Here is a 15319-nt window from a genome sequence, read left to right on the forward strand (position 1 = left end):
CGATGAGTCTCATGCAGTATGGATCTAGAAAGAAAGATCTGTGTATATAGGGCATACTTCTGTGCCAGTACACACACAGACTGAGGTAGAAACAGACATTCACCTTCCACCTAAATGTTTCTTGCTCTCCATGAGACAGTCTTTTGAGGATGAAAAGGATAACATAAAATTGTGACTTGCTTTTCTTTGGGGTCCATGGCACGAGGAGGAGGCTCTTTAGAATTTTTCTTGATGCCTCTCAGTAGATTGAAAGATTTCTAACAGCCTATGTTTGGAGCAGAACATTAATGTGTGGACCAAGAGGGAAAAAAAACCCAAAACACAATTTAGCTGAATATTCCCAAACAGAATAGTGTATGTGCTGCTGGGGAAATCAGACATGGAGGCACGAAAAGAATAAATTTCATTCTGATTGTACTGTCTTGAGATAGCTTTACCTGGAGAGTGTGTTGAATGAAGGCACAGTGAAGATTTTTTTCCCTTCCATCTGCCACAACCATGCAAAACTATATTTTAAAACTATCTGTGACTCGTAGTAAACTCATCATCACATAACATGTGCGGATTGCAAAGAAAAAAAGACTAAAAGATTGTCTTCATATAACATGCTCGAGGTAAAACACATGAATACTTTAAAAATGACAGGTATCATAAATTTTTTCCTTATCAAACATCTAATGAAATGACTGAGATTGAACATGGGACAGACAGGAAGACACATATCATTCCTAGGTCACGTAATTGCGTACATGACTGATTACAAATATAATAATCCATATCTGAAGAACAACACACACTATTGTAAACAAAACCCCCCCCCCCAAATTTTGTGACGATCACTGTATTAGACTAGAGATGTACCTGTTTACTAACATACTTAAAGGAAGTTTGGACCAACTCCCTTTGACTCAAACTAAATAAGGCTACAACTTGAGGAAGTCTTTGAGGCGGTGGGAAAATGGAAGATGGATTGCTAAAGATACAGGTGCAGGTCCACTGCTGGGTGCCTCGATGGGCGAGTACTCGCTTTCTTGTGGTGAAGGCAGCTTGAGAGGACCCCTCAGAGACGAGGCCACTCAGGGTGGCGTACAAGGGTTTGAGGCGCCCGCCCGTCCCCCGTCCCCCGTCCCGCCAAAGTGGCCAAGATGTTGAGGCACCTTGCTTTTCGCCTGCCAGGTTGGAGCCTGCTTGGCATTTCTTTTTTTCGTCAGCCAAGGGCGGAGGGAGAGGACTGGGGAGAGGCAGGTTGCTGTTTCTGGTGCGATGCTGCCATCAAGAGGAACAGGTCCGCCAGTCGCCAGCCTCGCGGACCCTGTGCTGTCCCTTCCTGGGGAGGAGTGGCAGGGGCGTACAGTCGGGAACAAGGGCCCGGCCCGTGCCCCGGGAAATCAAGAGCTCCGCCAGCGAAGGGGCAGGAGGTGTGACCCGAGGCCTTAGAAGCTCCAGAGACGGGCACCGGGGGAAGGCGCTCGGCCCCCGTCCCGTCCCCCCACACACACCCCCCCCCCCCGGCCCCCCTCCGCCGGTGCCTGGCTTGTAGGGTAGAGGAAGTGGAGGCTCCGGGACTCTGGCGGCCGCCATGTCTGGGCGGGACTAGAGGAAGCTGCTCGGTTGGAGCCCAGGCCAGGCCAGGGGCCGCCCTGGGCTGCCCCGGGGCCGCGGGCTTTTGGCCGCGTGCGTGCCCCTTCCCCTGGGAGTAAGAGCAGGTCCGGCCTGGGCAGGCCCAGGGCCCCCGAAGCCTCTCTGGGCCGCGTTGAGCCCAGCCAGAGTTGTGCTGCCATTGGCAGCAGTGGCGGAGTCCGGCCCAGTGCCGCTTTTCTGTCCAGCTCGGGGATGACGTGGGGAGCCTGGCTACCCAGTGCCAAGGGGGCCCGAGGCCCAGCGAGGGCTCGCAGTCGGAGTCCAGAGGGGAACGGCGCTCTCAGGACCAAGGAGACACTGCAGAAGGAGCCCTTCTCCTGAGCCAAGAATTTCTGCCATTTCCCGGGGTGTCCAGGATTCTGGCACAGGCCTGTCGTGTCCTGTCCCCAGGGCTCCCGGACCCACCTCCTCGAGAGGACAGCACAGGAGAGGAGCCGGGCCGAGCGGACCCCTGGGCCATGCCTTTGCAGACTTCGGCTTTGTCCCGAAGAGGCCCCGAGCCTCACTTCAGCGATGAGAAGGAAGGGCCCTGGCTTCCATTCAGCCCTGGCTCTCCAGGTCTTGACCCTGTGGCCCTGTGCTTGCGGCCGCAGCCCAGCGGGGAAATCAAGAAGAGGTCTCAAGACGCTGCCTAAGGCCCACCTCTGTTGGACTGAGCGAAATGCGCGCCCCCCCCCCCACCTCCCCTATCACCACCCCTCATCCAGCTTGTCTCCCAAGTGCATACTCCGGGCACACGACCGTTCCTTCTAGACCCTGACTGTCCCCACGGGCCTCTTCTGGAGCAAGCCCTGCGGTGGCTCGTTCCTGCGCTTTGCCCAGCTCTTAACCTGCCTTGGGGGTCAGCAGGCTTGCGGGGCCGGGGGTGGCTGTAGCGGTGGTGCTGGTGGTTTGGTGGTAACGTACCGGGCGAGGCTTCGAACTCCAGGAACAGGTCTCCAGGCTGGACCCCTCCCTCCACACATTCCACTTGGCTTTCACCCCTCTTGGAAGGTTGCTGACACCCGCCCCCTGCCCCTTCTTTCACACTTGGGAGCCGGCCGAAACTCTGCCAACAGGCGGTCTCACGTGGGCAGAGCCCTTCCTTGGGGCCAGGGCCTGGCCTCCCTGATCTGACTGGTTCCCTGGCCCCAGGTGGTCTCAGTGTGCCCCCCTGGCTAGGGTCAGCGGCTGCCCCTGCGAACCTTGGGCCCCGTGGGAAAAATCTCCGGCGTCCCCCCCAGACAAGAGGACCCGGGTCGTCCACGACGAGGGAGGCCCCCCGAGGACCAAGGCGTCCCCTGGCTGCAGCGTGCCCGTGCCCGTGCCCGTGCCCGTGCCCGAGCCCGAGTCCGAGATAGAAGGCGGAAAACTTTGGCCCTCGATCCCCTCCCTGCGGACGGTGATGTCCATCTCAGCGTGCTGATGTTGGCCCAGTTGTATCCCGTCCCGAGTGGGTCTGGATACCCAGTGTGATACGGGACAGGAAGGGCCTCATGGGGTCCTGTGGGGCATGGCACCCAGACCCTCTGTGGCGGGCGCAAAAGTAAACGAAACACACCCCGAACCGGAAGTGGAGCTGGAACTCGGGATGTGCGGCCCGCCTACGTTGCGCTTCCTTGTCTGGCTCCGGGACCAGACACTAATCGGGAAATTCTCCGTCCTGTCTGCAGAATGCTGCCCCTGACAGGGTGGCCGCCTCCTCCCCCTTTCCCCTCTGCCCACGTTGCTGGACCCGGGGCCTCCGACGGGGCAGCGGCAACGGGTCCTGGGTTCCCCCGGGATCCCACCGGCGGACCTGGGTCCCGCAAGGAGGGCAGAGTTTCGGGGGCCGGACGCCCTGGATGGGGTAGCTTCAGCTCCTGGTTCCGGAACATGGCGGCTGCCGAGGCCACGCCCCCAAGGCTGGGAAGCCCGGCCGGCCTGACAGCCAGGGGCTCCCGGGTGGGCGAGCTCGGCTCCCACCACCTCCTTTCGCTCCCGCACCTTACTCTGGCGGTGTTCCGGAGTTGGCCGCCCCCCCCCCCACACCCCCACCGGGAATCCTCTGAGTGAACCAAACCCACCCTTCGTCCCATCACAGGCCCTTGCCCACGGTATCCACAGGCAGGGTTTGGAGGCCGTGCTCAAAAAGCTTCCGCTTGATGGCACTGTTGCTCCAGAAATGCCAACCACCCTTGCGAGCGTGGCCTCTCCCTCCGCCCTTTGTGGATCAAAAAAGGCCCAGGGAGGCCCAAGAGCCATCCAGGCCCTGCAAGTGGGGTTGGCTCTACTGGTCTACTGGGGTGTTGCGCGGAGGTGGTGTCTCTCTCCCCTTCGGGGCTTCTCGTGGGCAGAAGGCCGGTACATGTGCGGACAGCCAAAGGGATGCGTGTGTATCCGTGGCTCCATCTCCGCTTCGCTCTAGTCCACACTTCCTGGCGACCGGGGACCCTGTTTATGTCTGCGCACTTGGGGACCGCTACCCATACGGGTCTTCTCAGGCAGAAGCCTAGCTCTCTCAGGACACTGATTCAGAGCTCGAGGTGGCACGGGGACCCGCATGTCCCCTCTTGTTGCGTGGTTGTCTCTCTCCTGCTCTCCTCCAGCTACCTCAACGGGCCTAAGGGCTCCGGAGCAGGCCCAAGAGGGGCTAGGCCACGGGGACGGCGGGAGGAACTGACAGGGACCCGGGGAGCTGGGGTGGATTGTTCCTGCTCACCTCCAGGGGGGCTCGGGAAGTCACTCTGCCAGCGAGTGCCCTGGGGAGGTTGTGGTGGTAGGGGTCCTGGGCAGTGGGGGGCGGGGGTGGGGGAGGATGTGCGCGTATGCGTGCGGGTTTGAAGTCCACGGGACAGGTGCAGAGCTCAGTGTCTCCATCCACACAGATACAGGACCTTGGTGAGGGCCATTAGTTCAGCGGACCCTTCTGGGAAGCTCTCCACGGGAGTGTGTTCCGTACTCTACCCTCAAACCCCGGACTCGTTCGCACCTATGTACTTACGTATTTACGTACGTAAGGGTGCGCGTGTGTCGTAAGGAGGTACGTGTACCAGGGACACACGTGCACTTGCGTATGTGTGCGTATGCGTATATATTCACATAGACCGTTCCTTCTCTCGTACTTTTCCCCTGTGAGTGCGTTGGAGGTGCCACCGTGGAGGGAGATGTATTATCCCAGTCAAGGCAGAAGCCCTCACCGGTGCACCGTGGCGGCTCCTCACTTGTGCCTCCGCCTTGCGACCCCCTCCCTGCAGTGGGAAAGATGTGGGATTGTTGTGTGCGCGCGCTCGCGGGCTTGAATGCAGGTGAAAGCAAGCCGACGCACAGAGGGCCGTGTCCATCTCGCCTGCTCTGGGACCCCACCGGGCTGACGTAGCAACGTAGGCTCTTTTGCGTTCGTTGGCTCTCAGCGTTGTAGGTCCCCTGGCCTTGGTGTGTCTGTGCAGAGTCAGGTCCTGTCCTGCTAGATCCTCTCCTTTTCTTTTGCGACCACCAGCCAGGGTAGAGTGTCCTTGTCTCAGCTGGGGCGGGGTGCGGGATGCTGGGGGGAATGGCGGGGAGCAGGGAGGAGCCTGCCTTGTTTCACCTGTCCCTTGTCTTTGGACACTAGGGCCCTCTCTTCTTTCTGCCTCCCTTCCTCCCTGTCATCGATGGAGGCGCCGCGCGCCGAGGCGTGCAGAGTCGTAGTTACCCAGGCGCCAGGTGTGCGTGGTGGCGTCACCGGGGTTTGTTTTCCGGGCTCGGCGTCCACCCGGAGCAAAGCTGTGGGGTAGCTCTTCACTCGCACCGACTCCCCCCCGGTCCCAGGACACAAGGCCTCGTCCCCGGGAAGTCAGTGCAGGGGAGCTGTGTGCGGCCAGGGATGGGAGAGCTTGGTGACTGCTTACCAGCCCGTCATAGGAGCTGCCTGTCAGTGGAGGGTCTGCCTTTCCAGTTGCGGTGGAGGGCGCGGGCTTGCCAAGTTACCCATCGCTATCCCGCCACAGTCCCTCGGGTCCAGAGCCGAGGAGGAGAGCTCTGCGGCTATAAACGCTAAGGTGATGGCTGTGGTTCCCACGGAAGACAGATTGGTGGTGGGGGGAGGTATGATCCAGGTTTGACCCGACACGGTCCTTCCTGTAAGAGCTCCTTCCGTCCGACACCCGCGCAATTTCCAAAGGACGAGTGCGGCTGATTTTTCACACCCTGCTTTCCTCGGAAGTTTTGCTGGTCCCGGGGAGCTGGTACGAATAGTCGCCGAAGACACTGTCGAGGTTGCCTGGGCCGGGGCTGCACGCGGCCCGTTGTTAACCAGCAGCGTGGCGGTCCCTCACTGAGTGAAGGGCGTTGGGCTCTCTCTCTCGTTGCAGAGGAGGCAGAGCGCGGAAGGAAAGGTGGAGAAGGGACATCATCGGGGACGTCGGTCCATCTCTAGGCGCTGGTGTTCTGGGTGAGTGAGTGCTTTCTGTTCCCTTCCTTCTCCTCTTCCAAAAGGGTTTATTTCATCATGGGAAAGAGGCAGTGATTCTGGTATGTCGGCCAGCCTCGAGGAGGAGAGACTCCCAAGGTAGGTTCCCGGCAGCGGGGGGACACTGGTGTACTAGGCCGGAGTTTTCCGCCGTGGCAGAGAAAGGCTCTCGAGGCAGGTCGTGATTGTGGAGTGGGAAGGAAGAGATGCTTGGACGAGCATGTGGATCATCCGTGTACATGCGGGCGATCGGCACGTGGAAACTGAGGTCAGTGTCCTGCAGGACCGGGGAGAGTGGAGAGGAATTGGGCCCGAGCCAGGGCCTGGGGCGTGTGCACCTGCGACCGGGACCCAGATTGGCCTCCAGCTTCTGTGAAGCTTAACTGCCAGCGACGTGATCATTCGGCCGCCCACCTCACCCACGAGAAGCCGCGGTCTCAGCCCCAAGGGGGCACAGGCGGTTGGTGACCCTTTGAGGAGATCCAGGCCTGTTAGGCCTTTGGCCTTTTGTGCTGTGAGGGCAGGAGCCCCGTATGCCTGTTCCTCCCCTCGCCTCCTGAGCACCCTTGGGCCCAGCTCGCTCCACCCTGGCACTCGCCCAGGCCGGGAAGGCCATGGGAGGGCGCTCTTGCTGGATTATTGAGAGGTTGCGCCGGCTGGACGTTTGGGAAGGGGGATGCGGACGAGACTGGGTGACCCGTGAGATTGTGTCTCGCCAGGCACGGGCCGGATGTGACTCGAACTCTGTGCCCACACTCAGTGTGTTTCCCAAGGTCTTCGGCTTGGGAACCGATTGCTAAAGATACAGCTGCAGGTCCACTGCTGGGTGCCTCGATGGGGGAGTCCTCGCTTTTTTGTGGTGAAGGCGGCTTGAGAGGACCCCTCAGAGACGAGGCCACTCAGGGTGGCGTACAAGGGTTTGAGGCGCCCGCCCGTCCCCCGTCCCCCGTCCCCCGTCCCGCCAAAGTGGCCAAGATGTTGAGGCACCTTGCTTTTCGCCTGCCAGGTTGGAGCCTGCTTGGCATTTCTTTTTTTCGTCAGCGAAGGGCGGAGGGAGAGGACTGGGGAGAGGCAGGTTGCTGTTTCTGGTGCGATGCTGCCATCAAGAGGAACAGGTCCGCCAGTCGCCAGCCTCGCGGACCCTGTGCTGTCCCTTCCTGGGGAGGAGTGGCAGGGGCGTACAGTCGGGAACAAGGGCCCGGCCCGTGCCCCGGGAAATCAAGAGCTCCGCCAGCGAAGGGGCAGGAGGTGTGACCCGAGGCCTTAGAAGCTCCAGAGACGGGCACCGGGGGAAGGCGCTCGGCCCCCGTCCCGTCCCCCCACACACACACCCCCCCCCCGGCCCCCCTCCGCCGGTGCCTGGCTTGTAGGGTAGAGGAAGTGGAGGCTCCGGGACTCTGGCGGCCGCCATGTCTGGGCGGGACTAGAGGAAGCTGCTCGGTTGGAGCCCAGGCCAGGCCAGGGGCCGCCCTGGGCTGCCCCGGGGCCGCGGGCTTTTGGCCGCGTGCGTGCCCCTTCCCCTGGGAGTAAGAGCAGGTCCGGCCTGGGCAGGCCCAGGGCCCCCGAAGCCTCTCTGGGCCGCGTTGAGCCCAGCCAGAGTTGTGCTGCCATTGGCAGCAGTGGCGGAGTCCGGCCCAGTGCCGCTTTTCTGTCCAGCTCGGGGATGACGTGGGGAGCCTGGCTACCCAGTGCCAAGGGGGCCCGAGGCCCAGCGAGGGCTCGCAGTCGGAGTCCAGAGGGGAACGGCGCTCTCAGGACCAAGGAGACACTGCAGAAGGAGCCCTTCTCCTGAGCCAAGAATTTCTGCCATTTCCCGGGGTGTCCAGGATTCTGGCACAGGCCTGTCGTGTCCTGTCCCCAGGGCTCCCGGACCCACCTCCTCGAGAGGACAGCACAGGAGAGGAGCCGGGCCGAGCGGACCCCTGGGCCATGCCTTTGCAGACTTCGGCTTTGTCCCGAAGAGGCCCCGAGCCTCACTTCAGCGATGAGAAGGAAGGGCCCTGGCTTCCATTCAGCCCTGGCTCTCCAGGTCTTGACCCTGTGGCCCTGTGCTTGCGGCCGCAGCCCAGCGGGGAAATCAAGAAGAGGTCTCAAGACGCTGCCTAAGGCCCACCTCTGTTGGACTGAGCGAAATGCGCGCCCCCCCCCCACCTCCCCTATCACCACCCCTCATCCAGCTTGTCTCCCAAGTGCATACTCCGGGCACACGACCGTTCCTTCTAGACCCTGACTGTCCCCACGGGCCTCTTCTGGAGCAAGCCCTGCGGTGGCTCGTTCCTGCGCTTTGCCCAGCTCTTAACCTGCCTTGGGGGTCAGCAGGCTTGCGGGGCCGGGGGTGGCTGTAGCGGTGGTGCTGGTGGTTTGGTGGTAACGTACCGGGCGAGGCTTCGAACTCCAGGAACAGGTCTCCAGGCTGGACCCCTCCCTCCACACATTCCACTTGGCTTTCACCCCTCTTGGAAGGTTGCTGACACCCGCCCCCTGCCCCTTCTTTCACACTTGGGAGCCGGCCGAAACTCTGCCAACAGGCGGTCTCACGTGGGCAGAGCCCTTCCTTGGGGCCAGGGCCTGGCCTCCCTGATCTGACTGGTTCCCTGGCCCCAGGTGGTCTCAGTGTGCCCCCCTGGCTAGGGTCAGCGGCTGCCCCTGCGAACCTTGGGCCCCGTGGGAAAAATCTCCGGCGTCCCCCCCAGACAAGAGGACCCGGGTCGTCCACGACGAGGGAGGCCCCCCGAGGACCAAGGCGTCCCCTGGCTGCAGCGTGCCCGTGCCCGTGCCCGTGCCCGAGCCCGAGTCCGAGATAGAAGGCGGAAAACTTTGGCCCTCGATCCCCTCCCTGCGGACGGTGATGTCCATCTCAGCGTGCTGATGTTGGCCCAGTTGTATCCCGTCCCGAGTGGGTCTGGATACCCAGTGTGATACGGGACAGGAAGGGCCTCATGGGGTCCTGTGGGGCATGGCACCCAGACCCTCTGTGGCGGGCGCAAAAGTAAACGAAACACACCCCGAACCGGAAGTGGAGCTGGAACTCGGGATGTGCGGCCCGCCTACGTTGCGCTTCCTTGTCTGGCTCCGGGACCAGACACTAATCGGGAAATTCTCCGTCCTGTCTGCAGAATGCTGCCCCTGACAGGGTGGCCGCCTCCTCCCCCTTTCCCCTCTGCCCACGTTGCTGGACCCGGGGCCTCCGACGGGGCAGCGGCAACGGGTCCTGGGTTCCCCCGGGATCCCACCGGCGGACCTGGGTCCCGCAAGGAGGGCAGAGTTTCGGGGGCCGGACGCCCTGGATGGGGTAGCTTCAGCTCCTGGTTCCGGAACATGGCGGCTGCCGAGGCCACGCCCCCAAGGCTGGGAAGCCCGGCCGGCCTGACAGCCAGGGGCTCCCGGGTGGGCGAGCTCGGCTCCCACCACCTCCTTTCGCTCCCGCACCTTACTCTGGCGGTGTTCCGGAGTTGGCCGCCCCCCCCCCCACACCCCCACCGGGAATCCTCTGAGTGAACCAAACCCACCCTTCGTCCCATCACAGGCCCTTGCCCACGGTATCCACAGGCAGGGTTTGGAGGCCGTGCTCAAAAAGCTTCCGCTTGATGGCACTGTTGCTCCAGAAATGCCAACCACCCTTGCGAGCGTGGCCTCTCCCTCCGCCCTTTGTGGATCAAAAAAGGCCCAGGGAGGCCCAAGAGCCATCCAGGCCCTGCAAGTGGGGTTGGCTCTACTGGTCTACTGGGGTGTTGCGCGGAGGTGGTGTCTCTCTCCCCTTCGGGGCTTCTCGTGGGCAGAAGGCCGGTACATGTGCGGACAGCCAAAGGGATGCGTGTGTATCCGTGGCTCCATCTCCGCTTCGCTCTAGTCCACACTTCCTGGCGACCGGGGACCCTGTTTATGTCTGCGCACTTGGGGACCGCTACCCATACGGGTCTTCTCAGGCAGAAGCCTAGCTCTCTCAGGACACTGATTCAGAGCTCGAGGTGGCACGGGGACCCGCATGTCCCCTCTTGTTGCGTGGTTGTCTCTCTCCTGCTCTCCTCCAGCTACCTCAACGGGCCTAAGGGCTCCGGAGCAGGCCCAAGAGGGGCTAGGCCACGGGGACGGCGGGAGGAACTGACAGGGACCCGGGGAGCTGGGGTGGATTGTTCCTGCTCACCTCCAGGGGGGCTCGGGAAGTCACTCTGCCAGCGAGTGCCCTGGGGAGGTTGTGGTGGTAGGGGTCCTGGGCAGTGGGGGGCGGGGGTGGGGGAGGATGTGCGCGTATGCGTGCGGGTTTGAAGTCCACGGGACAGGTGCAGAGCTCAGTGTCTCCATCCACACAGATACAGGACCTTGGTGAGGGCCATTAGTTCAGCGGACCCTTCTGGGAAGCTCTCCACGGGAGTGTGTTCCGTACTCTACCCTCAAACCCCGGACTCGTTCGCACCTATGTACTTACGTATTTACGTACGTAAGGGTGCGCGTGTGTCGTAAGGAGGTACGTGTACCAGGGACACACGTGCACTTGCGTATGTGTGCGTATGCGTATATATTCACATAGACCGTTCCTTCTCTCGTACTTTTCCCCTGTGAGTGCGTTGGAGGTGCCACCGTGGAGGGAGATGTATTATCCCAGTCAAGGCAGAAGCCCTCACCGGTGCACCGTGGCGGCTCCTCACTTGTGCCTCCGCCTTGCGACCCCCTCCCTGCAGTGGGAAAGATGTGGGATTGTTGTGTGCGCGCGCTCGCGGGCTTGAATGCAGGTGAAAGCAAGCCGACGCACAGAGGGCCGTGTCCATCTCGCCTGCTCTGGGACCCCACCGGGCTGACGTAGCAACGTAGGCTCTTTTGCGTTCGTTGGCTCTCAGCGTTGTAGGTCCCCTGGCCTTGGTGTGTCTGTGCAGAGTCAGGTCCTGTCCTGCTAGATCCTCTCCTTTTCTTTTGCGACCACCAGCCAGGGTAGAGTGTCCTTGTCTCAGCTGGGGCGGGGTGCGGGATGCTGGGGGGAATGGCGGGGAGCAGGGAGGAGCCTGCCTTGTTTCACCTGTCCCTTGTCTTTGGACACTAGGGCCCTCTCTTCTTTCTGCCTCCCTTCCTCCCTGTCATCGATGGAGGCGCCGCGCGCCGAGGCGTGCAGAGTCGTAGTTACCCAGGCGCCAGGTGTGCGTGGTGGCGTCACCGGGGTTTGTTTTCCGGGCTCGGCGTCCACCCGGAGCAAAGCTGTGGGGTAGCTCTTCACTCGCACCGACTCCCCCCCGGTCCCAGGACACAAGGCCTCGTCCCCGGGAAGTCAGTGCAGGGGAGCTGTGTGCGGCCAGGGATGGGAGAGCTTGGTGAATGCTTACCAGCCCGTCATAGGAGCTGCCTGTCAGTGGAGGGTCTGCCTTTCCAGTTGCGGTGGAGGGCGCGGGCTTGCCAAGTTACCCATCGCTATCCCGCCACAGTCCCTCGGGTCCAGAGCCGAGGAGGAGAGCTCTGCGGCTATAAACGCTAAGGTGATGGCTGTGGTTCCCACGGAAGACAGATTGGTGGTGGGGGGAGGTATGATCCAGGTTTGACCCGACACGGTCCTTCCTGTAAGAGCTCCTTCCGTCCGACACCCGCGCAATTTCCAAAGGACGAGTGCGGCTGATTTTTCACACCCTGCTTTCCTCGGAAGTTTTGCTGGTCCCGGGGAGCTGGTACGAATAGTCGCCGAAGACACTGTCGAGGTTGCCTGGGCCGGGGCTGCACGCGGCCCGTTGTTAACCAGCAGCGTGGCGGTCCCTCACTGAGTGAAGGGCGTTGGGCTCTCTCTCTCGTTGCAGAGGAGGCAGAGCGCGGAAGGAAAGGTGGAGAAGGGACATCATCGGGGACGTCGGTCCATCTCTAGGCGCTGGTGTTCTGGGTGAGTGAGTGCTTTCTGTTCCCTTCCTTCTCCTCTTCCAAAAGGGTTTATTTCATCATGGGAAAGAGGCAGTGATTCTGGTATGTCGGCCAGCCTCGAGGAGGAGAGACTCCCAAGGTAGGTTCCCGGCAGCGGGGGGACACTGGTGTACTAGGCCGGAGTTTTCCGCCGTGGCAGAGAAAGGCTCTCGAGGCAGGTCGTGATTGTGGAGTGGGAAGGAAGAGATGCTTGGACGAGCATGTGGATCATCCGTGTACATGCGGGCGATCGGCACGTGGAAACTGAGGTCAGTGTCCTGCAGGACCGGGGAGAGTGGAGAGGAATTGGGCCCGAGCCAGGGCCTGGGGCGTGTGCACCTGCGACCGGGACCCAGATTGGCCTCCAGCTTCTGTGAAGCTTAACTGCCAGCGACGTGATCATTCGGCCGCCCACCTCACCCACGAGAAGCCGCGGTCTCAGCCCCAAGGGGGCACAGGCGGTTGGTGACCCTTTGAGGAGATCCAGGCCTGTTAGGCCTTTGGCCTTTTGTGCTGTGAGGGCAGGAGCCCCGTATGCCTGTTCCTCCCCTCGCCTCCTGAGCACCCTTGGGCCCAGCTCGCTCCACCCTGGCACTCGCCCAGGCCGGGAAGGCCATGGGAGGGCGCTCTTGCTGGATTATTGAGAGGTTGCGCCGGCTGGACGTTTGGGAAGGGGGATGCGGACGAGACTGGGTGACCCGTGAGATTGTGTCTCGCCAGGCACGGGCCGGATGTGACTCGAACTCTGTGCCCACACTCAGTGTGTTTCCCAAGGTCTTCGGCTTGGGAACCGATTGCTAAAGATACAGCTGCAGGTCCACTGCTGGGTGCCTCGATGGGGGAGTCCTCGCTTTTTTGTGGTGAAGGCGGCTTGAGAGGACCCCTCAGAGACGAGGCCACTCAGGGTGGCGTACAAGGGTTTGAGGCGCCCGCCCGTCCCCCGTCCCCCGTCCCCCGTCCCGCCAAAGTGGCCAAGATGTTGAGGCACCTTGCTTTTCGCCTGCCAGGTTGGAGCCTGCTTGGCATTTCTTTTTTTCGTCAGCGAAGGGCGGAGGGAGAGGACTGGGGAGAGGCAGGTTGCTGTTTCTGGTGCGATGCTGCCATCAAGAGGAACAGGTCCGCCAGTCGCCAGCCTCGCGGACCCTGTGCTGTCCCTTCCTGGGGAGGAGTGGCAGGGGCGTACAGTCGGGAACAAGGGCCCGGCCCGTGCCCCGGGAAATCAAGAGCTCCGCCAGCGAAGGGGCAGGAGGTGTGACCCGAGGCCTTAGAAGCTCCAGAGACGGGCACCGGGGGAAGGCGCTCGGCCCCCGTCCCGTCCCCCCACACACACACCCCCCCCCCGGCCCCCCTCCGCCGGTGCCTGGCTTGTAGGGTAGAGGAAGTGGAGGCTCCGGGACTCTGGCGGCCGCCATGTCTGGGCGGGACTAGAGGAAGCTGCTCGGTTGGAGCCCAGGCCAGGCCAGGGGCCGCCCTGGGCTGCCCCGGGGCCGCGGGCTTTTGGCCGCGTGCGTGCCCCTTCCCCTGGGAGTAAGAGCAGGTCCGGCCTGGGCAGGCCCAGGGCCCCCGAAGCCTCTCTGGGCCGCGTTGAGCCCAGCCAGAGTTGTGCTGCCATTGGCAGCAGTGGCGGAGTCCGGCCCAGTGCCGCTTTTCTGTCCAGCTCGGGGATGACGTGGGGAGCCTGGCTACCCAGTGCCAAGGGGGCCCGAGGCCCAGCGAGGGCTCGCAGTCGGAGTCCAGAGGGGAACGGCGCTCTCAGGACCAAGGAGACACTGCAGAAGGAGCCCTTCTCCTGAGCCAAGAATTTCTGCCATTTCCCGGGGTGTCCAGGATTCTGGCACAGGCCTGTCGTGTCCTGTCCCCAGGGCTCCCGGACCCACCTCCTCGAGAGGACAGCACAGGAGAGGAGCCGGGCCGAGCGGACCCCTGGGCCATGCCTTTGCAGACTTCGGCTTTGTCCCGAAGAGGCCCCGAGCCTCACTTCAGCGATGAGAAGGAAGGGCCCTGGCTTCCATTCAGCCCTGGCTCTCCAGGTCTTGACCCTGTGGCCCTGTGCTTGCGGCCGCAGCCCAGCGGGGAAATCAAGAAGAGGTCTCAAGACGCTGCCTAAGGCCCACCTCTGTTGGACTGAGCGAAATGCGCGCCCCCCCCCCACCTCCCCTATCACCACCCCTCATCCAGCTTGTCTCCCAAGTGCATACTCCGGGCACACGACCGTTCCTTCTAGACCCTGACTGTCCCCACGGGCCTCTTCTGGAGCAAGCCCTGCGGTGGCTCGTTCCTGCGCTTTGCCCAGCTCTTAACCTGCCTTGGGGGTCAGCAGGCTTGCGGGGCCGGGGGTGGCTGTAGCGGTGGTGCTGGTGGTTTGGTGGTAACGTACCGGGCGAGGCTTCGAACTCCAGGAACAGGTCTCCAGGCTGGACCCCTCCCTCCACACATTCCACTTGGCTTTCACCCCTCTTGGAAGGTTGCTGACACCCGCCCCCTGCCCCTTCTTTCACACTTGGGAGCCGGCCGAAACTCTGCCAACAGGCGGTCTCACGTGGGCAGAGCCCTTCCTTGGGGCCAGGGCCTGGCCTCCCTGATCTGACTGGTTCCCTGGCCCCAGGTGGTCTCAGTGTGCCCCCCTGGCTAGGGTCAGCGGCTGCCCCTGCGAACCTTGGGCCCCGTGGGAAAAATCTCCGGCGTCCCCCCCAGACAAGAGGACCCGGGTCGTCCACGACGAGGGAGGCCCCCCGAGGACCAAGGCGTCCCCTGGCTGCAGCGTGCCCGTGCCCGTGCCCGTGCCCGAGCCCGAGTCCGAGATAGAAGGCGGAAAACTTTGGCCCTCGATCCCCTCCCTGCGGACGGTGATGTCCATCTCAGCGTGCTGATGTTGGCCCAGTTGTATCCCGTCCCGAGTGGGTCTGGATACCCAGTGTGATACGGGACAGGAAGGGCCTCATGGGGTCCTGTGGGGCATGGCACCCAGACCCTCTGTGGCGGGCGCAAAAGTAAACGAAACACACCCCGAACCGGAAGTGGAGCTGGAACTCGGGATGTGCGGCCCGCCTACGTTGCGCTTCCTTGTCTGGCTCCGGGACCAGACACTAATCGGGAAATTCTCCGTCCTGTCTGCAGAATGCTGCCCCTGACAGGGTGGCCGCCTCCTCCCCCTTTCCCCTCTGCCCACGTTGCTGGACCCGGGGCCTCCGACGGGGCAGCGGCAACGGGTCCTGGGTTCCCCCGGGATCCCACCGGCGGACCTGGGTCCCGCAAGGAGGGCAGAGTTTCGGGGGCCGGACGCCCTGGATGGGGTAGCTTCAGCTCCTGGTTCCGGAACATGGCGGCTGCCGAGGCCACGCCCCCAAGGCTGGGAAGCCCGGCCGGCCTGACAGCCAGGGGCTCCCGGGTGGGCGAGCT

The 15319-nt window shown here is 62.6% G+C and overlaps 1 long non-coding RNA gene across 3 annotated transcripts in view; it reads left to right on the forward strand.

Annotated features, from left to right (window-relative positions):
* LOC141576433 (uncharacterized) overlaps nt 1-15319 on the forward strand; it is a 75746-nt gene that overhangs the window by 5253 nt on the left and 55174 nt on the right. For 2 of the 3 annotated variants that reach the window (XR_012504841.1, XR_012504840.1), the window contains exon 2: nt 5952-6031. This is a non-coding gene — a long non-coding RNA (uncharacterized LOC141576433). Of the gene's footprint in view, nt 1-5951; nt 6032-11823; nt 11904-15319 lie in introns of all 3 variants that reach the window. The other variant, XR_012504839.1, reaches the window with a different exon arrangement.

Source organism: Camelus bactrianus, chromosome X, assembly GCF_048773025.1.
Source record: "Camelus bactrianus isolate YW-2024 breed Bactrian camel chromosome X, ASM4877302v1, whole genome shotgun sequence".
Taxonomy (NCBI): domain Eukaryota; kingdom Metazoa; phylum Chordata; class Mammalia; order Artiodactyla; family Camelidae; genus Camelus; species Camelus bactrianus.